The sequence below is a fragment of the Chamaea fasciata genome, unplaced genomic scaffold (genome assembly GCF_029207755.1).
Source record: "Chamaea fasciata isolate MVZ Bird 193981 ecotype frontalis unplaced genomic scaffold, bChaFas1.0.hap1 SCAF_22, whole genome shotgun sequence".
Classification (NCBI taxonomy): domain Eukaryota; kingdom Metazoa; phylum Chordata; class Aves; order Passeriformes; family Sylviidae; genus Chamaea; species Chamaea fasciata.
This window is the reverse complement of record NW_027094107.1, coordinates 4,673,350-4,701,087: the sequence shown is the minus strand read 5'-3', so window position 1 is coordinate 4,701,087 and position 27,738 is coordinate 4,673,350. Positions and strand designations below refer to the sequence as shown.

General features: G+C 44.1%; 1 protein-coding gene across 1 annotated transcript in view; it reads right to left on the bottom strand.

The window, feature by feature from the left end:
- The window catches only part of HTR2C (5-hydroxytryptamine receptor 2C), a 205,350-nt gene extending 178,048 nt beyond the window's left edge, over positions 1-27,302 (bottom strand). The window contains exon 1 of the mRNA XM_066202651.1: positions 27,166-27,302. The gene's annotated coding sequence lies outside the window, so the exon portion shown is untranslated. The remainder of the gene's footprint in view (positions 1-27,165) is intronic.
- Between the last annotated feature and the right edge of the window lie 436 nt (positions 27,303-27,738).

Genomic DNA, 27,738 nt, shown 5'->3' with positions numbered 1-27,738 from the left:
CAGCTGTCTCTCTCTCACACACACGGAGCACAGAAGAATTTCACCTCAAGATGAACAAAGGATTACAGGATTTGGCTTTTCCTCTTTTTTTTTTTTAAAAAACTTGCTTTTATTACAGAACAAAAAACAATCTGTAGGTTGCTCTGTGGCTGATGCTGGATGTACAGATGTGTACCAGAATCATTACTACTGGGATTCAGTGTTCTGCAGCAGATTGGGTTTCCGTAGCTAAATGAAATTAAAAAGTAGTGGATTATATGCACAAAGAAGGATTGCATCTTAATTCCATACTGAAATGGGAGTTTTATGCCATTTACAACAAACCTTGGAGAGGCAAGACTTGCATGCAGTCTTTCATGTTGAAAATGTCCTGGTTTCCACAAGTAACCAAACAGATTGAGGAACCAATTGCTTTGAAACCAGCAAACCATGATTTTATTAAAAATATTGAAGGAGAACTTCAAACATATCTCCACAGACATTTCATCCACCTCCGCCATGAATGAAAAATATGATAATGCATTGCTGCCTGTATAATTCAGCATCATCTGCTTGCTTTGCTTCTTCCTACTGCCAGCCAAAAACCACAGATATCTGAGTAACAGCAAGGCTGTGTGAGGGACCAACCTTTATTTGAACCTCTCAGTTGTACACCGAAATATCACCCCACTCCCAGTCAAGCCCAGGAGAATTCAAGATGCTTATCAAACCTACTCTCCAGGAATTAATTTCCATGTATCTCCTCCTGGAACCAGCTAATGCCAAGCTAGCAGCAGCCTTTTCAATGATCCTCCAGCACCTGCCCACTCCATCCTACTCCGCTCACAGACTGGAGGACAAGACAAGCCACCTTAGCAACGCTGGCACCAGAACTGAGCTTCCCTTGGCTTTCCCCACACCCTGACAATATGTTCAGGGTCACAGATTTTAAAATTACGACGCCTACACTGAGTCTGTGATCCTGGGTAGGTTTTGGTGGTGCAGGGCCACCTCTACAACCCCATCCCTCAGCCTGCAAAGCCCACACCAGCACAGTTCCTGGGGAGAAGAGGGTATGTTCAGCCACCTTTGTCACCTCCCAGCCCGCTCAATCTGCATGACAAATATTGATGAAGCACACTCTTTTCACCAAAAGGAGGGGATTGCTGCCCAGGGATGGAGAATATAAAACAGAAATCCAGGATACCACTAATACAGGTTGCAATGACTGCATTGAGAAAAAAAAAAAAAAAAAAAAAAAAAAAAAAAAAAAAAAAAAAAAAAGGGGGGGGGGGGAAGAAAACAAAAAACCAAAGAAACACACAAATAAATCAGCTTCTGAATAGGACCTGAGAGATGAGCAAGCAGGACAGGCATCTGCAAAGGAAGGATAAAAGGCAGCCTCGGGGAGAGCATGGGAAAGCCTCCAAACAGCTTCCTGGCAGGTCCTGCCTCTCCTGGGAGGAATGCTAGCCAGGAGCAGCTGATTCCAGCAAAACTGAGAGGGAAGCAGAGAAGAAAATGGTGTGGGTCGTGAGATATTTCTTTTTTTTCCAAGAAATTGGACCTGGATCCCTCAACTTAGTGACTTCTGAAACAGGAGCTGAGGAAATCACATCCTAAAGGAGCAGCTTTCAGTGTGTGGTTAAACGGGAAATGATCTTACAGATGAGGGACCATTAACTCCTGAACGTTTTTTATGTGCTGCAGAGATGTTCCCCTAGGCTGTGGAAAGAAATGCAAAAGCAGTGGGGCTCAGGAACAAAAGCCTGCCTGTGATTTACTGTCTGGCAGGATTATCAGCTACCTTTTTGTCCTCTTGTCAATGAAACTTAAGAGTGAGGCCACATCCACAAAACATGCACACGTGCTTGGTCTCCACTGCCCTTCACACTTACTCTTACCTACCACTGAGCGAGAGAAATGAAAATTTTCAGAAGACTTTTAAGTACGTAATAAGACCAGTAAGTCTAATAATTAATAAGTCAACTAAGTGCGAGCATGTCATATGTTTGGCAACATTATGGTGACAAGCTGCCAGCCTTACCCCTCAGAAGAGCATTTGGACACAGCTTTGCCCTCCTGCTGCATTTTGGGGCGACAACACCTTTAGGGGCTCCAGCTCAGAGTGACGGGCAGGCCATAAAGGCAGCTTTTATCTGTCTCACAATTTGCTATGCACGACACTCCCAGCTCCCCAGACATGTATTTCATAAAGAGTAAACTACAGTTTTAATAAAAACTCAACATCAAGACTGCTTTGAGCAGAAAATTCACCCATTTTTAGAGCTGCTAGCTTAAAATTAACACCTTCCCAAAGAAACCAGCTAATTCCAAGGAAAGCAGCAAACACGAAAGTCAGCAGCGAATTCAAAACTCGGTTTTGTCACATTTTCCATGCAGAAATAGCTATTTTGTCAATGTCATGAGAATATGACATTGATGAGCGAGATTTTGACAGGACACATTTCACGCAATTTTTGCCTTTAAAAAGCACTTTTTTTTCTTTTTCCCCTAGTTATAAATAGACCCAAAACCTCAGAAATCATTTCCGTTATTCCACATCCTTGGCGAGTTTTTTCCCCAGAGCCTGGACCCAGTGAGGGCAGCACCAGGGAGGCAGTGCCCAGCTCCCAGGGTGTTCACCACACTCCCTGTGACCCAGCCACGCTGGCAGGGGACAGCCAGAAATCCAGCTGTTCACAAGGAGGTGGGGTTTATGTTGTTTAAAGACAAAACCCAAAAAAAAAGAAAAAGTAGCAGTATTACATATTGATTATCCAGCAATTAAGTCCCACAGCAGCAGGTGATTTGCTGAAATCAATGTAAGGAATCATTTGAGAGATTATCAGTTAAGGAACATCTCAATAAGAATAAAACGGGGTGCCGGTAAGACAAGTAATGGTTTGGGAAATCACATTTTTCTTCACTTTGCAAGGACTTGAGGTTAAGGTCTGGACTGTACTGCCCAGGACAGCCCTCTTCAGATGTATTTTATTTGTATTTATAGGAAATGGCCATTTGAACATTTGACACTCATGCCCTTCCAAAATATTAGAAACCCGCAAGGCGATAGTATCGCACCCCGTATGATGATAATAATGCCACACACAATAGATTTGTCACCTGAAAAACTTCTAAGTTTACGAAATAGTGATGTCCTGTATCTTCAACTATTAACATTCATAATCCAGAAGCTTTTCTTTCCTCAACTGCGAAATGCACTGCCTGAAGTGAAAGCACACTCAGCACAGCAAATTCCACCCCAAAGTGACAGCTCCAATTGCTGTATTCTCTGCTTCCAGGAACACGGCAGAGTGGATCGGTGACTGAGGGCAGGAAGACCTTATTTTCTAACAGTAGAAATTCACTTTGTCTCACAGTCCCTTGGACAAAACAGCAGGCGAAGAACAGCAGCTGCACCGAGTCTGCAGGCGAAGAAATGCCCCGTACTTTGGCAAAAACAAAACATGAAGGACAAATAAAAGCTGTGGACTCAGTGAGAACAGAAGAGTATTGCACAAACCCTCACTCTGCTCTCTCCTGCAGCCAAGACTTCACACAGATGCTTTGGTTACAAGACGTGCACAAAAAATTTCATCAAGAGAACAATGTGCACATGAGCACTAAACTAAATAAATGTTTGCATAGTGTCTGCGACACAGATAACCAAGAGATGAAGCACCAAATAGCCCTACAGAGGCACCCCAAATCAAAGGGATTTCTGTTTGAAGTGGAGCTGAAATTTGGTAGGAATCACATATTATCAATTCTAGGCACAAATATTACCTTCCCAGACAGCTATGCCTGCTTTGCAAAGTAGAAAAAGATAGAATTTTGCAAAGGAAAAAGCCACCAAAACTCTGTATTTTAGATGCTTCAAATACTAAGTTATAAAAATCTTGAAAAAGTCAGATTTCAAACACAACCTCATAAATGGCAGTTGGTATTTGCAGAAGCTACCATTACCTCCAGAAATCTCAGGGGAAAAAAAAAAAAAAAAAACAGCTCCCAAGATTTTGGCACATTAAGTGCAGGCAAACACTAGAAAGAGCTTTTCAGCATAATAACAAACCCCCAAAACAACACAGTGCACCTGCAGCAAATACTTGAAAAAGAACAGAATGAGCGATAACCACTGCAAAACGAACATGAAGAACAAACCTTGGTAAAGGAAAGAGCAGGTCGTATCCAAACACAGCAGAAAGTTTAGGGATGGGAACTGGAAAGGGAAACAGCCAAATACCAGGAGTGCAGCAAGTTCTGCTCACTGGTGCATTCACTCCCACAGTTTGGGTGCTCTCAGGGACCACTTTGCTGCTCAGGCTGCAGGGACATCCCTGCTCAATTGCACATTTATTGCATGGTGGGCAGCTTCGTTTATCTTTATTTCTGGCACCTCCTTCATCCTCTGGAAGCATCTCTGGGGCAGCTTCTCTGCAAGGACTGGTGCAGCTGATTGCACTTTGTGTTTTTGTTTTCTGATGAGCTGCTTTGCTTCTTCATTCCTTCTCATTTCTGGCTTGTTGGGTCCTTTTTCCCCAGCAGGAGGGGGCACATTGAGCCAGTTTAGTTAAATTTATATTATTCTTACTCCTATAATACCCATATGCTGCACTTCAAGAGACATTACTATTGTTAAAAGCACTGGACTTCAATATTAATAGCATCAGCCACACAAGGGCATCCCGAGGCTTTATTAAGGCAAATGAAATGTTTTAAAACAGATCAAGCAGAGTAGAATATTGCTATTATTATTTTCCAGAAGTACAATTCTCTTTGGCATTGAAATGTCATCCGTTTGGATTTTGTGACACTGCTGAACTGACCCACATCCTTTGCTTCTGCTGAAGCTCAAGTTTTTTAGCAAATTCAAAAATCTCCAAGGCAAGAATTCAGCCTAGCCCTTCCCAAGGCAAGTCTGCCTTGTGAGTGTTGTTTTTCAAAAATCAAAATCACCCTGCTTTCCAAAGTTACAGTTCCAAAGTTATAATCGATATTATTATATTTCCTACAATTTAAAATAATAAGGAAGATGCAGGACACAAAGTGATGCCACATGGTCATGGGTAGAAATCTGTCTGTGAGGAGCTGGGATGAGATCCTTACAAGGGTGGTGCTTTGAGCTGAACATGGTATTGACAGAACTCAGAAAAGGAGAGTCCTTCTCAAAGAACATTGATGCACAGGACATTTATTCAGTTTTACCTTAATAAATGCTGTATAAAAAGCCCCAAAGTAGCTGTAATCTCAAAACTGTGATGTTAGTATAAAATCCTATTTGCAACACAAATGGTGACCTGTAAATCTGATGACAGTTGTTTAAAGGAAGGTAAAATCTGGAAAAAGAAACCCTCTTTGTTATTTTATACCTATTAAACCTGTGAGCAACTTCTAAGACAGCTACAAGTGACAGTTGTGGATGAAAAAAAAAAAATTCATCGATTCTTCCTTTCTTCACTTACTTAATATGTACATTCCAAAGGGTTTCTTTAAAGACAGTTTCATTACTTGCCCAGAATATTTAGCTACAGATTTTGCTCTTGGGATAAAACATTCATAAGCATCAGTGAGATAAATTTGTATGTAGTTAAAAACATTACATCTGAAAGCTTCTCCAGCAAAAATATATGCTAAGAAACATCAGTTTAAAGTTATTAACGAAAAACAACAAATCAGACCAGCAGAGAAAAAGAATTTTTTTTTTTTTAAATCACTGGATCCTGGAGCAATTCTGACTGGTAGAGTTTGGATCATTATGGAAATTATCATTTAGCAGTGTGAGGAGCCCTCTGCAATCATCGAGCCCAACCCTAATTCCAACATTGCCAAACCCACCACTGAACATACCCCAAGGTACCACACCTAAATACCTCCAAGGACAGTGAGTGACTCTACCACTCCCCTGGACAGCCTTCTCAAGCGCTTGACAACTCTTTCTGTGAAGAGATTTTTTTGCTAATATTTAATCTAAAACTTTGGAAGGATATTTTCCCAAGCTCCCTCACATCAGTGACTGCCAAGTGCTTAAGTTTTAAGGCCAAGAGTAGGGAGTCTAAATATTTAATGAGGTCTTACACATAGTATAACCCAGAAATCTTTAATCAGAGTCTCCTGCAGCTACCCTGGAAGTCAGTAATGTGCTGACCTTCAAAATGGATATATTCCTAAGGACTTCTAGTGATAAAGACCCACTCTGTTCTTATGTAGGATTTTTTTCGGGGTTACACTTCTTCCAACATGTATTAGCTTAATTTCAGTTTCCATCCACTGATTTATATAGTTCCACTTTTCCCTATTAGTTTAAAAAGCCTCCTCCAACCATAAATCTCCTGCCACAGTGTTTCTACAGTTCCGATAAGTGTCTCTTAACCTTATTTTAACAAGACCGAGCCTCTCGTTAAAAATGAATGTTTCACAGACACCCAGTCATTTCTGCAGAACTTTCCTGAGCCCTTTATGAATTTCTGTAATCCTTTTTTAAAACGTGTTGACATCAGAGAGGGGCTGAATGTCCAAGTAGTTGTGTCATCATCAGGGCGTGTGTGAGCAGCAATCCCTCCCCTGCAGGTACAGCCAAGAGCCACGTCCAGCCACACAAAGCTGGAGCTCACACGTGCCTGGGTTTCAGCCTGACATCCAAGACCCTTTCAAACACCATGGCACTCCAAGATTGAATCCTCCCACCCTGCAGATGCGAGCAATTTTCTTCCTCCCTAAATGCATGACCATTGATTTGGCCGCATTAGAATGCAGAGGATACCACACCAATTACAATGGGCTTTGAATCAGACTTCAAAAGAAAATGTGCTGTGAAAAATGGGGCTTTTCGAGGGCCAGAAGACAGGCATGTTAAGAGCTTGTTCCAGCGGCAGGAGATACTGATGGAGGTCAAAATGATATCCACATGCTGGTCTGCACCCTGAGCAGGAGCATTCACACCCCAGCCATGAGAGAAATCAGGAATGGTGAGCTGACACCTCTGTGCTGACAAGGAGTATCTGCACCTGTTAGTACAGCCCTGTGGAGGGCTGCCAGTTCTGTGCAAAAAGTACATCCTATCTCATCTATTTTAATCGCTGCAATAAGCTAACGAGAAGCACAAAGCCAGCAGAGCTGATCCACACCTCTGAGTGGAAGGATTCCATCCTGCTGTGGAACCACAGTGCACAGATATACAGTTTTTACAGAAGAGAAAATGGAAAACAGTTTTGCTTGGTGCATGAAAACCCGTCTAAGATGCAGAGCTGTGGGCATTTTCAATAGTTCCAGAAAAACTTACTGTTCTTGCATCATATGAGCAGAAAATCAGCAAATCCATGGCCTGATCAACTCATTCCACACTGCAGAACTTCCTGCTGCTCCCACCTTCCAGGCTGCAGGCCTTGGGGGCCCAATTCTGCTATTTGAACATGAGACAAGATACAGTGAATGATGAGTCCCTTTCGCTGAGTTCAGGGGGCTCCGTGGCAGTCCTTGGGCTATGGCTGTGTGATTGACAGTGTAAAAAGGACTTTCTGAGCACCAAAATGTTGTGTTCCTAAAGCAGAGTAGCTGCAGATTTATGTGAAAGAACTTCCTGAGACTGATCTCTTTCCAAACTGATGATTTTTTTTTTTGGTTTTTCAAATGTAAAGTAACCAACCATTAAAAAAAAAAAAAAAATAGTGCTCTGCATCTCTTCTCTCTTCCCTCTTCCAGCTCCTGCTTTTCACTGGATGGAGAAATTCTCTCACCTCTGCTAAGACACCGTTTCCCCCTTCCTCTGAACATCTCAGTATCCATCAGAGACAGTAAACAAGATGAACCCGCAGCCTTCTCCACCTTGACACTTCTTGAATTCCTATACTGTTTGCCAGCAAACAAGTAAACTTTAAATAGCGATAAATTCTTCACTTCTCCCTGTCCTCTAAAATACCATGTACATTCACATCTCTCTCAAAGCAGTAATTGTGCAAGCTAGTAATTCTTAATAATTACAATGAAGATGCCTAGACTATTCCTGGCTACCAAAATTGAAGTTCTTATAGAGATGCAAATATATTATTTTTAGAGATGCAGAGCCACATTTTATCTCACAGTCTAATGGCTCTTCCTTAAAGCGTTGCAAATTTTCTTGTGCACTGTGTTTTGTCCTGCTAATGTGGCACTTAGAAACTGGGGTTCCCAATATAACAGCATCTGTAAAAATTCAAAGGGGAAAGGAGATTTTAGGTTATTTTGGGTACAGTGCTTTTGCCTCCATGAAAGTAAATTTTCTCCTACTGATATTCTTCAATGAAAACAGTAGGGATGGGGCTGAAAGAAGGAAGATATCGCCATGAGCAGATTCCAGGGTGCAAACCAAATGAGAAATATTGATGCTAATCAGCCGCTCTTATTCATCACAGCACACAAAAATTGCCTCACACACTTCCATGCTCAATGATAGAAGTCAGCCCTTCACTCCCAGGTACAGTTTGCAGATAATCCCATTTTCCTGAAAACCACACATTTTCTATTTAACTTCTTTTGCTGCTGTTGTAAATCTACTCTTTTCAATACGAATTTTGCAGGCAGGCTTTTACAAGCCAATTCTTTCAAAAACGGCAAAATATCCCTCCTTTCCTATGAACAGAATTGCTGTGAGCACAACAGCTTTAAGGAACAGCAGCCAAAGGAAACTCCTCTCCAGGGGTGCAACAGCTGCCTTCACCAGCTCTCCCATAGCCTTCAGGCTCCCAGCAAGTTTTGGTCACCACGTGGCCTCTCCTGACACCCCACTGACTGTCTAGTGGGGCATGTGATGAGCAAACATCCAGAGCTGAGGACGCTCTTAAATGACAGCATTGTTCATGCACCTGACAGCATTTTAACTTGAGTTAGGCTGGGGAGTTACCATGGAAACAAAACATGACACTAAGAAATAAAGCAGAAAACAGATTTGGGAAGAGGGTCCCAGGCTGTAGCCCACTGACAGTCTGGAGGAACTCCAGCGCTTGTCACAGCAACGAGAGAGGAAAACAGGAATAAAATGATTCCTTATTAAATGGTTCCATCCCGTCACATTTCAGAGCTATTTTGTTGGTGATGAGCAGTTTGGGCAGAAGCAGGACAACCTGTACTACTGCACAAGCAGCAGCTCCGGGCAGGCAGCGGGCAGAGGGGGCAGCAGTGCTCAGAGCTCAGTCAGGTTCAGCGAGACTCAGCCCTCCTAGGTCAGGAACACCTTGGAAACATCCAGATGCTGGTAGTTCCAACTCCTCCTACCCAGTGTGGTGCAGGAGCTGAGATCTCAGCTGGAAACCTGCAGAGAAACTGGGTTTGCAAGTTCCAGATGAGCAAGAACAATAGGCCTTGGTGTGGAACAACCAGCCCCTTTCCACCAGCCATCACTTCAAGGCATAGGTGCAAGATGACTGATAATCACTGTCACCACTGCCATCAACTACTATTTCACCACAGAGCCAGAATTTTCATTTGACCCCAACACTTCACCCAGACAGAGGAAAAGGTTCTTTGAAAGGCAGCAGTTAAGAGAGCAATGTTGAGATCTAAATGCCTCCATTACGGCCAAAAGCGAGTGAAGAACCGTCATCTTTCTTTTCAAACACCTCTGCCACCTAAAAACTATTTCCAGGAGGAGCTGCACATTGTTAGGATTAACTTCATTGCAGTCTGGATAGAAAAATGGGAGCTCTGACCCATTTTTGCTAGAAGCCCTATGCATAAGGCATCAGGCACACTGAGCCAGCATGCAGTGAAATTGTATCTCCAGCCTTGAGCAATGTCAGGCTGGGACAGGCTCCTTCTGCTCCCCAGCTCAACACAGACATCACACTGGCAGAGTCCAACCCTGTGCTGCATTACCAGCCCCTAAGTTAGCTGCAAAAAAGCGATTTCCAAAGCAGCACAGCTCGTGTTTGCCTGGGGTTTGTGGCTTCTCTCCTGAAAGCTGCATGGCCGTGGAGTTCTTCACAGCCTCCTGCACCCTGAGCAAAGAGGGGCACACTCTGACCCTTGTCCACATAGCAACGCAGAACTCAACAAGTCAGCTTGAGATTTTTCTTAGAAGCCTGATAAAGGACAAAAAGTTCAAAAAGCGAAGAAGAAGAAGGTCTTGACTTTAGACTCATTCCACTTACAGTAAAACTTTCACTCGAATGGTTCTATGTACTGTTTTCTTGCACTTGTCTGACAAGTTACTCCTCTTAGTGCAACTAATTTTTACTCGAAAATAACACTGCCAACAGCTTCTAAGAAATACCTGCACAAGACAATACACCCTTAATTTCTGAGCTCTTTGTAATTTCTTACTCAACTCCTGTTGAGGCATGAGCATGGCTCAAGTGTGACAAGTCTGAAGAAGAAGCATTCTTGCAGAAAAAGCCCGGATTGCTGAACAAAGAACTTGGTGATTTCTCAGCTGTGCCAAGGTGCCCATCCTCAACATGTCATGTCCCAGTGCTCAGTGCTGCAGTGCAAAATGCCTCAGTTCTGGAGCGGCAAAAGGAGATCAAAGACAGACAGTGTTACCAGCTGACGTCCCTGAGGCACGGCTCGACTACAGGCCCCTGGGGACAGCCTTGCTTGCACTCACCCTTGGCCTTTCTCATCCTCTTTGATTGTAAAACCTTCTATCTGGATATGGTATTTAGCACTACAAGGGATGCCACAGTGTGTGTGTGACATAGAAGAAGAAAAACAATGAAATCAAAGACATACTTAAAAAAAAAATCACATCCCATTAGGTTTCTTCATAAATATCAACTAACACATCCTACAATAATCACTGGATTTTCAGTTCTGTCTTGAACTGGAACAATCTGTTCCAGTTGAACTTTCACTTTTGCTAATGCCACCTGAACCTTCCTGCACCCCAGCCTAGGCTTCCTCCAACCTGAACTACCACTTTCCCCAGCTTTAGCCCAGCCAGCACTGAGAGTCATATGCTGGGGATGATTTACGCTTTTTACATCATCCAAACTGCACTGAAGGGTGTTCACTACATCCTTGGCTAACAGGTGCCTCCCTCTCAGGAAAAGCAACAGTTGTGGGGAGGGCAAAGAGGAAAGCTCCCTGGTTGGGAGCACCACACACGGGGTGCTCAAATCCAAGAACTTTGCGCATCTGTGAGGTCTGGGCCCAGCACTGAGCATGTCCCTGACCATCCCATGGTAGCTCACAATTTAATACACCCGGATTATAGTTGAACAACAAGTACCACATCCCTGTTTAAGAGAGGCATGAATTATTGATGATGTTCAGGAGCCCTATTAAACTGTCTAGTGGGCCAGCAAGAACATTCAGTAGTTCAGACGCATCAAAATGAATAATAAAGCTTTCTATTTTGAAGTTTGGCCGTTAGAGAAAAGAACCCTGGCAAATATATAATTTTGTGTAATTTCACTTGGATGCTCACTGTAATAGCCGTAGTATTTATGACACCATGAGTCATAACCATACTCTCCTCAGATAGCAAAGACACCATTATCCACACTATGTAAAATCAGAGTCCTTATGCAGGAAAATATTCTACTTAAGGCAAGACCTGCTTGTTTGCCTTAAACTATAGGCTTAATCTATAAATATGTACTATTTCTCTATGTACATCTGTGTCAGCCATGAAATGCGTGTAAATACGTGTCATAAAAGGAGAGTTGTAAACATTATGAGAAACACCTTCCAGTAATTCTTTAGATGCTGCCTGTAAGAGAGAAAATCCAATTAAATTGTCTTCTTCTTCTTCTTCAAACAAACCCTTGTCATGCAATAATTAAATCATAAAATAAAGTCTCTCAGGAAAAAAAGACTATTGCACATTCAGAACATGATACCCACTCGCATTCTGGCAGCATTCGTGTGTTTCACTGAGTGCTATGAGAAGACAGAAAACAAAGCTATCATCTTTCTTTTGAATGAAGGGCAGTGTGGGCTAAAGCTGTTTCGAGGGACATTTTCAGTGAATTTGAGACAAAGAAGATTTTCCTCCATTCAGTTCTGGCAGATACTCAGCTGCAATCTTGAGAAGTTCCTGCACTGAGGGTCAGCACCTCTCTCTCCTTCCTCCTCTTCGCATAATGCGTGGGAGACTGTGGCTCCTGAGTTTGTAACCCCTTGCTGATTGCCAGCAGAGCTTTCACAGCTGCCAGGGACCTTTCTGGGCAGGATACTGCACACAGCTCCTGGGATTTCACACTTCTATTCAGTGCTGTTGATAATCACTTGGTGCAAACCTGAGCAGTAAAATATTTATTCTGAAAGACCCAGTGTCTTGATTCAAGGAACCTGCCAGCAGTTTGACACTCAGAGTCCACCTCAACCACTGCAGTTGTAGTGAAACAGTAATTGGTACTTGGAGAGATGTTGTTACATGATATTCAAAGGCATTTAACGGGATGTAGCTGCTGTGTAAATATCACGTAGTTTTTACTCGCAATATCCTCATAAAACTTCTCTTTTTAATATCCTTCCCTGTTTGCTTGCAATCACCATCCACATAAAAGTCACTAACTTGGGAAAATGTTTAATCTAGAGTTGTTATATTCTATGTCAAGCCTCAGAGGCTGCACAGAAATGAATCGTATCACCCCAAAATCAACCCTTTGCCTATGCAGAACTCTACCCCAAGCAGTAACTGCCCAAACTCCAAAAAACAGATTACTGAATGCGTAAACACAGAGTACACTCTAAAGCTTTCCTGATAGTCAAGCAACTGTTGACAAACAGGTAATTTTGCCTTAGAAGACACTAAAAGCTGAATGCATTTGCAGAGTTACACGTGCCCCAACACTGCCATTGCAATGCATTTTTATACAGCAGTGCAGCACAGCTATTACAAAAGATGGCATCAACTGCTCCAGGCAATATTTTGTCCTTGGATCTTCATCTTTTCCAGACTCAGCATCCACATTTGTGCAAAACAAGAAAGGGATAACAAGGTCTGTTGTACAAAAAGAGCTACCTGTTCCCATCATTTTTACAAAATAAACCCTTCACTTCTTATCTTTTGTCTCCAATCAAAAATCTGTCATCCTGACGAAACTGAACTATCTTGGAAAATTATATCAAGGTTTTCAAGACTGACCTCTTAGCTACCCATCATCAAAGAGACTTCTGCCATTATGACATACATCCAACCCCCTTAGGATGCTTTTCATACTATTAGGAAGTCTAGTGTTCAATTTCAGCATTTTCTCATTTTTCCTCAATCAGCCAGAAGCAAAAAAAGAAGTCCCTGAGTGACACAGAGCAAAAGAGAAAATTCTATCTCAGTATCCACTTTTCTCACAGAAATCTCAAAAAGAAATCAGAGGTGAATATGGCTCTATAATTTTTATTCACAAAGTGTTTCCAGTGAGCTTTTTCCTCATCTCTGGGAGATGCAGTGTTCTGCATCAATGTCAGAAGACATGGCAAACTCACTTGCAAACTCTATAAAGCGTTGTGAATTCATCATAGCTTGGGGCAGTGATGTGGCTGCTAGTCATTTCCTGATCAAAATTATCTTCTGGAATAGCCCAGGATATGGAACATACAATAAAACACTGATGCAGCTGTAGAGTAACACTTACTTAGAGACTAAGAAGAGATTGTGAATTGGTTCTTTGCCTTTTTTTTATGACAAATATGCTGAGAGTCTCTCATTTAGAGTCTGGAGTTAATTCTTCCTTCAACCACAGCTAATAGTCAGATGACAAACAGAGCATTAAAGCTACACGACTAGCCAAGCTTTTAAAGTTTTAAAAAGAGATCCATTGGAAAGCATTCCACAAAAATTTAAGTATTTGCTTGTCTTACAGGCAGGTGATGTCATTCCTTTTGGTTTCATCCCTGTCAGGGGGAGCTCGGGAAAGTGAAATCCAGAAACATGAAACAGGTGCAGATACCAGCTCAGTTTTCCATCATGTCATTTTATGTGTGCCAGTGCTACAGCCAAGGGATGTCTGTGATGGACCTCACTGGTTTTACTGGCCAGGAAAGTTCATTCAGCCAAACCTGTGCCCACGTGCCATCCAACAGGCAGCAGACCTGAAGGAAATACAGAGAATCCCCAATAATTGATATTAGATAGATGTAATAGATAATATAATAGCTCACCAGAATAATGAGCTTGGCTGCATGGTATGAGACACAGGTCTTTGTTTTCCCCTATAAAAAGTCAGTGCTGTGGAAGCAGTAAACATCCTGTGAGATTAATGCAGTCATTTTACACTGCTCTGAGAGCCACTGCACAAGTCAGATGTCAACGCTGAACTTTGTATTGATTAGAGAAATATGAGCTTTCCTAATCTTTTGTAAAAATACTGATATTCTTAAAAATGTGAAAATACCTGTAGAGATTTGTATTTGAAAATTTAATGAAACCCGGAGAGTTAAACACTTTGTATTCTCAGGAAGAGTAGCAATGTTAAGCAGTCCACTGTAGAAACTACACCCTAAAGTTTGGATAGGTTTGAAAATATCTGTCTAAAAAATAAACCCTAAATGTATGATTCCACTTATGAAAAAAATAGGAATTCCCTCAGCCTGCTTCTCTGTGCCCCAGCACCTTTTCATTGCCTGGGACAGGAGCGAAATTGCCTCACCCTGCTGCACACACACCATCATTCAGCTCCTGGGGTTCCTCAGGGCTCAGATTTGGGGACTTCTCTGATGATGTGAACAAGGGCATCGAGGACACCCTCAGTCAGGTGACACCAGGTTGGGTGGGAGTGTTGTGCTGGAGGGCAGGAGGGCTCTGCAGAGGGATCTGCACAGGCTGGGTCCCGGGGCTGAGGCCAGTGGTGAGAGGGTCAGCCAGGTCCTGCCCTTGGGTCACAACAACCCCCTGCAGCCCCAGGCTGGGGCAGAGGGGCTGGAAAGTGTCCGGTGGGAAAGGCCCTGGGGGTGCTGGGCAACAGCAGCTGAACGTGAGCCAGGGGTGCCCAGCGGGCAGGAGGCCAAGGGCACCTGGCCTGTCCCAGCCAGGGGGTGGCCAGCAGGACCAGGACAGTGACGTCCCCCTGACTGGGCACTGCGAGGCCACTCCCCAAATCCTGTGCCCAGCTCTGGGCCCCTCACAACAAGAAAGACACTGAGGGGCTGGAGCATGTCCAGAGAAGGGAACAGAGCTGGGGAAGGGTCTGGGGCACAAGTCAGATGAGGAGCAGCTGAGGGGGCTGGGGTGGCCTGGACAAAAGGAGACTTGGACTGACCTTGTGACCCTCTACCCCTCCCTGAAAGCTGCAGCCAGGTGAAGGCTGGTCTCTTCTTCCAGGACACCAGCAACAGGAGAAGAGGAAGTGGCCTCAAGCTGCATCAGGGGACGTTCAGGGTGGACATCAGGAAGAATTTCTTCATGGAAGGGGTTGTTGGAAAGGGCTGCCCAGGGAGGTGGCGGAGTCACCCTCCCTGAAGGTGTCAGGAGATGACTGGACATGGCACTTAGTTCCATGTTGACAGGGTGGTGATCAGTCAAAGATTGGACTCGATGACCTTGGAGATCTTTTCTGACCTAAATAATTCTGTGGTTTTGTGATCATATGCATTTACCGGAGTTTACATAGCAATACAATAAAACAATCACTGTAAGTCATCTTCTCCTACTAAGATAAATATTTTAAAAAGCTGTGAATTTTAAAACCATGATTTCTGAGCTGTGAGAACAGATAGAAAAGGACTCACATGAGCCCAGGCAGCCCAAACCACAACAGAGGAGACCCCTATAGGGCCACGGTGCTTACTGCTGCACCAGGAGGAAGACAGTGTGGCCTCCCGGGTATCTCTTCTCCCCAATTAGCATCATTAACACAGTATTCACACCTTCTGTTTCCCAGCCCATAGGAGATTTTACTCAAGTGCTGCAGGCAGACATAATATTTGCCCTGCCACAGATGAAAGAGCCAGGGGGAAGCCATACCTCATCCATTGCAACCCTTCAGAAAATAAGTTGGAGTCCAAGTCTCTCCAGCCTACTTTGACAGACTAAAGCAACACAAACCATACAACACGAATTGGAGAAATAAAAAGAGAACTATCATAAAATCTGCAGCCAGCAGCAGGCGGGGACAAAGTTTAAATCTGCAGTTAATAGCACCTATTACTTTCAGGGCTCACCACAGACTAAAGAATTTCATCTCACTTTGAAAAGAAAAATATTGTTCCTCAGGCTGAGGACTTCATCCAGCACTCCCATGGCCTGCTGAAGTCAGGACCTGTCTGACCCTTCAGATGCCACTCCTGGGGTCACACTGGCACCAGACTGTCCCTGCTGGGACCAAAGTCCCTGTGCAGTGGCAGCTCCAGTCACCCACTGGGTCCCTGCACGTCTCCCTGCACGCCCCCCACTCACACACAGGTTGTCCTCACTGGCTCGACCCCAAGTGTCCCATAAAAGAGTCACAAATATTCTTTTAAATCATTTAACCGTGGCGCAGGACATGATAACAGCAGGAACCAGTGCCTCCAGGGAGGGACCCCACCAAAGGAATTCCTGGGCTTTTATGCCCTCACACTCTGTGCACCCATTCCAAGGTGACATTTAGCCTGGGCCCTTGCTGCTGCTCACCAGCTCCTGCCTGGCCACCCCCAGCCAGCCCCAGGGTCCCTTGTCCTCTGTCAGGTGAGGGGTCAATGGTGGTCCCCAGCCCCTTTCCTGGGGCTCTGGCCATTTCCCCCACCCAGGGCACAGCCTGCAGCTCTCCCTGCAGCTGCTCGGGGAGATTCCTGCTCCAGGAGGGTCCCTCAACAGTCAACACTACAACCTCTTATCACAACCATGCTCCAACCCAAATTCCAATCATCTAACATTAAAAAATGCACGCCTATCTTTTAATATTTATAAGTGAGTACTTCAAGAAAGTCACACTTTGTTCTAATTTTTACGCCACAACCAGAAAGCATCTGCACTGTGAGATAGCAGCAATAACTCCGATTTAAACAAATGTTGTTTGCAAGTAGCACAAGGTTATCACTCCAGCAAAGGATTTTACAGCATAATGTCCCCACAGCGAATAACCTCCAGAGAAATAAAGAGTGGGGGCAATAAACACCTCCCAGGCAAAATGTCTATTACCTTTAGCATATTTATATTTTGGCTTAATGCAGAATTTGGAGATTTCTTTTTGCAACATTGACTTTTATTCAGCTTTTACAAAGATTCTCATTCTTTTTCTGTGCAGCCTATCTGCATTAACAATCATTAAAGTAATATCTGCTTAACATGCCCTTGCTCATCAGCCTAACTTGAAGCCTGCTCTGGCTTGGCAGTGTGATGAGCAGTCCTTCTCTGAGCTTTCCATCGTGCTTAGGGGTAAAGGCTGCTGGGCTGCATTTGCATACATTAGATGAGCACAGGTGTCCCTACAGCTAAGATGCCAATAAAACATTCTTTAAAAAACAGAATCAATCAACTCAACCTAAAAAGGAGTCTAAAGCATTCTTAAATAATCATGGCATCTTCATTTGGGAAAAAAACACTACTTTTAAGCATCCATGGCTTAAATATCATTAGGATTTCTAGGAGAAATATTCTTCAGCCCCAACAGAGCCCATGTTTTATTTAAATTAGTATTACACCTAAGAGCTTTAGCACATATTTTCTTCTCAGGCAGTCCTTATTACTTTGTGACTGTTTCGTATCACCCCTAAATAACAGTGCCACCAGCTAAACGAATAGAGTGAGCTATGCTTACAGATGATTTATACAGAACTAAAACATGTATCAGGAGGCATATTTCCACCCTGAGCCCCTGGATACAGCTCCCTGTGGCAGCAAAGGAGCTATGTGCCTTTCTGCCCTGAATTTCTAACGAGACAATTTGCATATGTGCACACTCCTGAGCCCTGGCACGCACAACTTTGCACAAAGTTGGAAACCTCCATCTGGGAAAGGCACACTGTGTGCCTCACCCTGTTCTGAACATCCTCTACAGCCACTGCAGGCAGCACTTGGCACAGCTCACTGGAGGCACTCCTCTGCTCCTGCAAGGGGAGGGGAGAAAATAAGCAGGAGGAACCATGCCCAGTCTTAGCCAACAGTCACATGGCAAACATTGGAGTAGTCAGAGCTGCAGGGACTTCTGGACTCACCCACATGAACAGAAGAACCCTTTTCCTCACTGGTGAGGGCAAACAGTGGAGAGCTGGGTGCTGGTGACCAGTCATGTCAACAAAGTGCTCCTTTCTTCCCTTTGGTCCTTTACACGTCATCCTAAAGAAGCTCCAAGGGCTCCAAAAATTTTGTGGATAATGTACAAAGCAACAGCCACAAAAGAAAATATTTGAAGAAAACAAGACTCTGAAAATGATTCTATCAGTCAAGCTGGCCATCAGGTGAGGATAAATCAAATCATGGTGTTGGGGGCTGCAGCGGTGATGGTAACAGAGGAAGCATCAGAGGAAGGGCTGGGAGCTAAAGGTCACCTGCAGCACCACTCATCTTGTTTGGCTGCTCAGTACCCTGGATAATATATTCCACATACTAACAGAGGTGTTTTTAAATGCAGCCTCAAACCTAACATTTATAAAACTAAAGTACATTTTTCTACCTCCTTCACAGAGTTCAGACCTTGTTTCAGATTTGAAGGAATACTGGAGAAAACAAATAACTTGTAAATGAAGAACGAACCCCAAAGCAACCATGAAGACTCAGAGAGAAAAGCTCCCCAAACCCTCCACATAACTTCTGCTACTGCTTTGGTGCTCTCCCTCCCCTATGTGGCCACGATTTTCACAGATTTTCAGCATCACATTTATCAGATTGTGCTGCAACCAGTCAGAGCTTGAACACCAGAGGAATCTGTCAAGCACCACAATCATATAAGGGCTCATAACAAAACACATGGACTTTTCCCTTCATTTTGCAACCATCTCAAGGAGGCAGAAGGGAGAGAACACAAGCTCCTGCTCGATCAGGAGCAAGGAACCCTGTGAACAAACCTCAGGACTGGCTCAGAAACAAGCATGTGGCTGTTTGTGCTAAGCTAAGCTAAGCAGTGGCCCGAGGAAAGGCCAGCACTTTTGGAAAGAGGCGGTCACACAAGAAAATTTGCCATCCTGTAAAATTGTCCCTTCCTCACCCACATGGTGTTCGGCATAACCCCCACTGGGCTGTGCTTAAACACATTCACAACAGTCAGGCAGACGTGACGTTGATCACTGCTGCCAGGATATATTAGGATTATTATATTCTCACCCTGCTTTTTCACATTATTCTCTAAGCATCTGCTATTTGCCACTGCTGGAGACAGGATACCAGGCTGTCAGTAATTGTTAGTGTCAAGGAAACAAATGGACTGCTCAAGGGAAAAAAAAAAAAAAACTGTGAAAAAAATGAAGGTGGCAAAGAAGAGAGAGGAAGGAGTAATCAAGGTGGAATCATAGACTCTCAGAGATGAGGTCAAGGGGTGCTAAATAAATAATAAATACCAGGGTGAGCACTGAGGGGATAAGAAATAGAAAACAACATCCCAGTGATTGGAAGAAGAAAGATTTTACTCTGTATTCCTGCTAGAAGGGGAGCACCACAAGGGCAGAACAATGGAAAAAGATGATCAAACTAAGGAAAAAGACACAGATGAGGCAAGGAACTGGATAGGAGCATTTTGGATAGGCCACAAATATTAACCCAGCAATTGTAAATGGTCACCTGAACATGAGACCCAAAGCAGCATCACAGAGCAATTGTAGAGGACTGAACTCCTAAGGAAAAACAAAAAAAAAGTATTTAAACATCACCAGAAACCTCATAACCAACGAAAAGTATGCTGAAACAGGAGTGCTCAAAAACCAATTTTGTAATTTGCTTTATCTTTGTCACGGATTTTATGAATACCTCAACAGCAATCTGTTCAGTCTCTCCTGGAAAACATCACCCAGTGGCCACCAGGAAACTGAACCTGAAAGCAACAGAAATCCTTGTGACTGCAGGGCCTCCTGTACCTGCATGTGATGGGAACCTCAATCAGCCTTTGGATTAATCCTGAATTTTTTAATCTACTTAATAAAGGGCAGAGGGGGTGGGGAATATCAGCTGTGCCAGCACTGCAAACTTGTTTTTTGCAAACAGCTCAGTGACACACCACACACTGACTGTAAGAATATCATTACCTGAAATTACTACAGCACACTTTAAAAATCACTGATAATTGACAAGATGTAATTTTAATGAGGAACCATCAGTGAATGGAAGTGCTTTTAACTGGGCCTACAGAGACAACTTTCACAGCCCAGTGCAACTCAGAACTGGCTTAAGTGATAAATATTGCCAGACCTAGACAAGCCCAGGCAAACAACTCAGTCTCCTCCATGTGCCCAGCCCTGTCAGAGATCAGACACTGCAACAGAGAAATACACAAGTCTACTTGTTTAAGATCAAAGAATTCAAAGTGGGGAAGAGTCTACTCCATTTACAGAAGGGGGAACTGTTAAGTGGAAAAGTTGGAGAATTAAAAATATATATGGGAGTGTGAGCAGATAAATGGAACACGAGGTCCCAGGGCCCTGTTGGAGCTACCAGATCTAAAGACACATTTAGATGTTTGAAGAGAGGCAAGGTAAGAAATGCCATGTTGTTCCTGTGTATGGTGCTAGTGAGGATATTAGGAAAATCTGGCGTTCTGCTGTCCCAGAGAAGCCGCCTCTAATGTCCACAGCTCAAAAAGATGCTGAAAAGCGCAGAGAAATGCACAGAATTTAAGTGCCTGGAAACAGATTGTGTGGAAAGGGTTTAAATTATATGATCTCTTCTTCAGCAAAAAGAAGGCTGAATAATGATTTGTCCACATCATGGGAAATGATTTGCATTACCAGCAGGCTCCTTAATTAAGCAGACAAAGGACGAAGATGATTCAACTTATGGAACAAGAAAATAAACAGATTGGATTTATTCTTTTATAAATCACCAGAAATAATTACTCACCAAAACAGCTACCCTGAGGATACCTTTGAGATACAGTTATCTGCACTCTTTAAATAAGCCTGAATATTCTTCTGAAAGGCAGGGGGAAGTTGCTGGGGGAAATTTTCCATAGCCTGTGTCATCAGGATGATCCCAAGGATCATGGATGCATTGCAGAACTGAGGACTGCCAGAGAATATTTGCCATATTCACACTACAGTGCTCAGACCTGCTTGCTTACATGAGGTTTTATATTTGCACACAGTTTTAGAAAATAGAGAATGAGATGATTAACATTTAAAAGCAGGTAAGTTATCAAAACAAGAGAGATGTTTGGTACATTTATTCCAGTGTTCAGCTATTTTATTGTTGTAAGCCAAGTACATAGCACTGGGTGCCATAAAACATAAAAATACAGGCTTTTTCAAAGGGAGTGTATATTAAATTTAATCCATAACTGTAAGAGTTTCAGTAGACATACAATATCCCCCATTAGAAACATTAACTTCACAGTCTTCCAGACAACAATGTCCACAATAACTGTGTGCAAACCACTATATATATATATATATATTAAAGTGTGGATAATTAATATGCTTCTGCATTTTATTATTTTTTTCCTTTGCAAGCCATAGCTGTGCTACAATCATATATGTCTGCCCAGAGCTTCCTGGATGTCACATATGCTGGAAAAGAAAAATTGTGGTCAAATGCTGCAACTGTTGGCATGAAAACACGCTCAAAATGCCACATTTTGGCTGAAACAAGCCTGCTGGGTAAATCTCAAGTCTGAAATTCTTCATGGCACAAATCTCACTCTGCCGGCCTTCTCTGTGCAGCAGTAACTGCCTGCATACAATCCAGGTGTTGGGAAGTGGGCAGGAGCAGAAGACCCACAACCCCCACTGACACAGACAGGTATTACCCACATCAGTCTGTAACTGGCAGAGGTTTTCCCACTTTGGGTTCACCACGAAGTCTGGAACAGAGAAGTCTGGTAGACAAAAGTGCCATTGAACAGGAAGGGGGAGGCATGACCAGCAGTGCCAATCAAAGAGCTGGTTTACAGAATCAAGTGCCTTTATGGGGTCCCAGTGAGCAGGAACACAATGACACCTGCTCGTGGGATGCTCAGAAGCAAAGAGCAGGACACGCCTCACAGTCCCACCCCATCACAGGGACTGACAAAAGCACTCAATTCAGCAGGGCAGAGCTAAACCTGCAGGGCCAGGCCCTTCACCAAACCCTTCAAAGGAGCCTGGAGCAGCCCAGGTGGGGCTGGTGGTTTGCTGAATGTGGACTGAGACCAGCTGCTGTTGTGGGGGGTGTTCAGTGAGGCTGGTGAGGGGCTTGGGTCACAAATCCTGTGAGGAACGGCTGAGGAAGCTGGGATTGTTCAGCCTGGAGAAAAGGAGACTCAGAGGTGACCTGATCACTCTCCACAACTCCCTGAAAGGTGGCTGTGCTCAGGTGGGGTTGGTCTCTTCCTCCAGGCAGCACTGACAGAAGGAGAAGACACAGCCTCAAGCTGCACCAAGGGAAATATAAGTTGGATATTAGGAAAAAGTTTTTTCTTGAAAGAATAATAAAGTACTGGAATGGTCTGTCCGTGGAGGTGGTGGAGTCACCATCCCTGGATGCGTTTAAAGGAAGACTGGATGTGGCACTCGGGGCCATGGTTTAGTTGAGGTGTCAGGGCTGGGTTGGACTCGATGATCTTGGAGGTCTCGTCCAACCTGGTGGTTCTGTGATTCTAAAGCTTCATCTCACCCAGTGCTGCTGCCACCAGCCCACACCCAGCCCTGAGCCAGACACACAGGCCCCATCCACGGGACTGCAGAGGACTGGACATTTCTGGCCTGCAATTCATCTCCTTTTGCTGTAGACAAGGGTAATGGTTCCCTCAGAGCACTTTTTTCTCTGCCGTGAAGAAAATCTAAACGTGAAACTCCATCACAAATCCTTGCAGTGTCAGATTAATGCCCTTCTGCCTGTCAGAGCCAGGAAATTACATCTGTAATGACCACTGAGGTCTTCTATACCATCACACCTAACAAATAAAGCCAGGACAGAGCATGGAGACCAACTTTGCCACTGCTTGAGTTGGAATCAGAATTTATTACTTGTTACCTAATATCTGCGGAGGGGAAAAAAAAAATCAAAATAGAGAAATTGGCCATAAAGGAGCCAAGTTACCAGAACATGTCCTGCTGTCCAGAAGACCAAAGTGATGATCAGAGTGTGTCCTGGCTGTAGAGCAAATTAGCTGAAGTAGTTACTGTGCAACTTGAATTCATGGACCGTGGCCCAAGGATGGAAGAATCTTGGTTGGCAGCGGGCTAACCTGTATCACGTCCTGGCTCACCAATGAAGTGCAGCTTTGCTGTGCAACAACCTGCCACCTCTGTCTTCCCCTTTATCCATTGTGCAGAAACCACAGAATTCATTCAATATTTATAGCACGGAAGGAGTGTTACAGTGGTGGGGTGGGGGGTGATGCCATTTCTCTAACGTTTGTTGACTTATGGCTGGAATGTGCAATTCAACAGCTGAGGAACATTTCTATTCATGCTGCACTGCTCAGAAGAGCACACATTTCAATCCGTGTCAGCTGAACAAAGGTAGCCAGATCCTTGGACACTTGCCACCGCAGCTATGTAGTAGAATTATGGTGCCTTGAACATTTTATGATCTCTGATGATAGCAGCATTTACACTGGGCTGATGGTTCAAATTAATCTGATTTTCAGAAGTTACAGCGTTTAATTAGGATTGGTAATAAAAATTATAGCATCAAAGAAGCGTTATGACAGCAGCTGTCCCGATCCGGGGGTGGGGGGAATCAGTCAGGGTTTTTTTAAAAAGCTATAAATTATTAAATTTGGTTAGTCAGAACCAAAGAAAATGACCTTCTGGAACAATAAACAATAGATAGCAGCTGCCTCATCTTTGGGGTGGAGAGTCACTTGATAATTTTGCACTTCAAAACATTTCTTTGATGTGGTGTAAAACCCTCTCTACAATACAGGTCCCTTTCTGTACATTTTCTAAGCAACTAAATCCGAACACTCCATTTTTACTTTTATTGCCTTTCAGGCTGGTGAGGGCAATATAATGATTCATCATTAAAATGCTCCTTAAGCAGCTTTGTTCTTATTTGTTGCTATATATATTAAATAGAAATTGCTCTTTGAATTCACCTCTAAAGTCAGACTCAGTTTTTTATCTAACAAGAATGGTATCTCCAGCCATCATCTGAATGCAGCAAAGTGAGAAAACCTTTTGCATAATATAAATATCTGCATTCACTAAGAGGAGACTGATGCCACCACCTACCGTGAATGCATTTTATAAGTGGTACAAAGCCAGATAGATTTCAAATTCAGTAGCACAGTCTCTTAAAGACACCCCAGGAACTCTCAGAAAGGAACAGTTTTATCTCCAACTCAACAGTTTCTGGCCCACAGGCTTGACTCACCTGTAGCTGGTTTACAGGCAGCATACAAACCATAAAAATGCAATGGCTGCTGAAAGAGTGCAGGTACCCAAAGACAGGCCTTTGTTTAAATCCCCACAGAAACCAGGGGAATCACTCCCTGGGAAAGAGTTATTCCTTTGCCCTGTCACCCATCTCCTGCAGGGACCTGTGACTGATGAGCAGCACAAGATTCCAGCTGTTCCAGCATGGCTGGGCAGGCACAGGACCTCATGGGTGAGGGCAGGAATTGTCTCCAAAAGGACAAACCTGCAGAGATCCCAGCATCTCTGCTGCCAGGCTCACAAGAACATCAAGTTTAGCCCCTTGTTGCAGAGGAGAGTCCTTGCCCTCAGTCTCCAGGGTGGGCAGAATGTGACTGCCAGGCAGAGGAAGGTGATCAGCACACTGTGTGTGACAGAAAATGCTGGCCAGTCCCCATTTAATACATTACAGTTTTTAAAATTACCATTATTAACTCTAAGAAATAGCTCTCAACGTCCACATAGTTAGAGTTTAATGCAGAACTTTATTGCTGACCAGAAAGGCTGTTCAGAAATAATCACTGGTTCAAATATACTGCTTTGATTTCCTGAGCAGATACAAGTAAGACTGTAAGGAAGATATTCCCATCCACTCCTTCAGAACACAACACATGGAAATACATCCCAACATTTTGCTGTTCTTGTAGAAGGACCTTCTGAAAAAGACCCTTGCTGGAGTAGAGGCACAAAGATGACCAAAATCGTTGCTGGCCAGCAAGTGCACAAACCAATTCTGAATTTTGAAATCTTGTTTAAGAGCCATTTTGCTTTGATTCAGCCAGTTCTAATCACCATTCTGTCTGTGTGCAAACAGCAGTAAATGGGATGAGTAATATATATTCTTTTCTAGGCAATGGTGTTACTTAATGCTCACCGCCTTTTATAAGTGCTGTTCTAGAAAGAAGTCATTCAGATGACCTTAGACCAATTCTACACTGGTGAGACTCCACTGAATGTTTGTACACTTGTGTTTTTTACCACTCCAAGTGAAGCCAGGAGAATTTTGTCCTCTTTGTGGGAGAAGTAGGTGTTGCTATGGATGACTGCGTATCACCTAGGATGTGGGTAAGAAGGGATCCTCTTTCTCAGGACAGGGAGAGCAGCTGCTCCCCAGGTATCAGCACAGCTTCCACCCCTGGCAGGGATTGTGGCTTCTTGATTCATGCACAACAACAAATCCACCAGACCCACTTCTGCTTCCCCACTTCCAGCACAGAGGTCCTGCAGAGCAGAAGAGGTCTTCTCTACAGGACCCCAGGGGGGACACACAAGCGTTGTGTCCTTGCAAAAAGAGAAGGAAACAAGTTCTTGACTGCATTTGGGCCCAAATTACAGGAAAAAAAAAATGAAGTGGGGAGGATTCTACTCCAGACCTCCCTATGAGATATGTCAGTGCTGAGTCAAACACAGCACAGCAGCCCTGGGGAATCTGAGGATGCAATTACAAACGCTCTGACAAAAATGCTCAGGTAGCAACAAGTTCCAGTGAAGAACGTGTTGCTACCTGAGCAAAGAAAACAAAAGTGACTAAAGAGATTTACAGTGCAGACGACAGTGTTGCTCTTTTTCCTGAAGAGTGCAGTCATGAATGACACATTTGTTCTGCCAGGATGCCACAGAAACACTTGTGAAACTGTTACTCAGCAATGGCACTGTTGGCTGTGCTGTACCAATAGCTCTGCGATGCCAGGAGCAAACACAAACCACTCTCCCTGCCATGCAGGTGTGTAATCCAGGCAGCACCTTCCTCTTCTGCACAGCCAGGTTTCCTAGGCAGGGTCTGCACTCAGGAGCCAACAGGAAAACCTACATATATACTGTCAACCAGGCCAACAAAATCAGAGGTATCCAGTGCCCAGCACTCTGCTTTTCCAAAAAATTGGAAACTTTCCTTTTAGCTTTATCTTTACAGAATAAAGCTCCCACTGGAGGTCTGAAGACAAACCAAAAAAAGCATGCCCTTGTGGTGAGAAGGTAACAGTGTTAGCTGCTGTTGATTTTATTAGGGATTTCTCAAGAAGGCAACTTTCAAAACAAGCCTAAGTAAATTTGATGGCACTGACAGATTTTTTTCTCCCCCGTATTGGTGCAAAAAAATCCACAAGCAAATATTCTGGAGGGTAAAGTAGTTAGAGTTGAACAAAACTCCTCTCCACAGGGCTGGGAAAGCAAAACACAAACCCCAGACTCATACACTGCTGCTTCTAAAACAAATTTCCTTCTCTATTTCCAAACACCAAGATCAATCCTTAAGGACCTCAGCATTCCCTCTTCCTCAGGGAGGAAGATCACCTTTTTTTCTTCCTCTCAGCATAATTTCACTCCTCAAAAAAAAAAACCCACCAGCTCCCTGTCAGCAGCATTTTCCCTCTCTGTGCGGGTGCCCTGTGTCCTCCCCACGTCTGCAGGAGCAGAATGAAGGGACCTGTAGAGTGCACTGTGTCCCAGTTTCTGAACCGAAGCATCACCCAGCGTACTGCAGCCAACCTCCTCCAAAGGTCATAAGGCAGGAAGAACTGAAAGCTCCCAGGTGCATTTCGCAGAGGCACAGGGTAGTTTGTTTCAATTAGGAGCAACAACTTTATTGCCAATCAGAAAAAAGGCATCGCTCAGGTCTCCCTTTGCCCTCTCCTCCCTGCTGCACACAAAGAAATCACACACGTCTTTTTTTCTGTCTGGCATTATAGATTGCAAATTAAGCCCTGTTCCCATGGAAAAAAAATTCAAAATTTTATCCCCCAGGTAAAATGAGAGGGCTGTATCCCCCCAGCAAAGATCACGGCATTTTGCACAGGCAGCAGCACCTACCTCCGTGAACAGACAGAGCCAGCAGGTCAACATAATTCCTCTTGGACGGAGACATTTACCCCAGCTCAGACAGCCGGGGCTCTGCTGCCATGCCTGGAGCTTCGGACACACCAAGAAAGCATCTTCTGTGAGCAGCACGGCTCCTCTCACACACCGAACTGCAGCAGCGGCAGCCTGGGAGAGCAGCAGCAGCAGTTGGATTGCTGCACATGTATCTCTGCAGATTATTTCCTGCTCAAACACTTGGCGTAAAAGCAGATGCTCTTAACCCTCTGGAGGCCTCTCTGCCTTTGTCCCCCCCTCGGCAGAAGAAAGCTAGCAACTCCAAATATTCTGCGGTGAGGCCGGAGAGGAATGACCGGAGACACGCAGGGCATCTTCCCGAGAAGTAGTCCCAACCTCGTGTTAGTTGCAGTCACTTTGTGCTCGGGGAGCCAGGCAATCCCACAGCAGCCCACAGCATCCCCAGGCAGGCAGCACACGCTTCCCACTGCATCACCCACTGCAGATCCCCGGGCTCCAGCTGGGAGCTCCCGCAGGAGCCCCGGCCAGGGTGGGGTGGGCTGGCCGGAG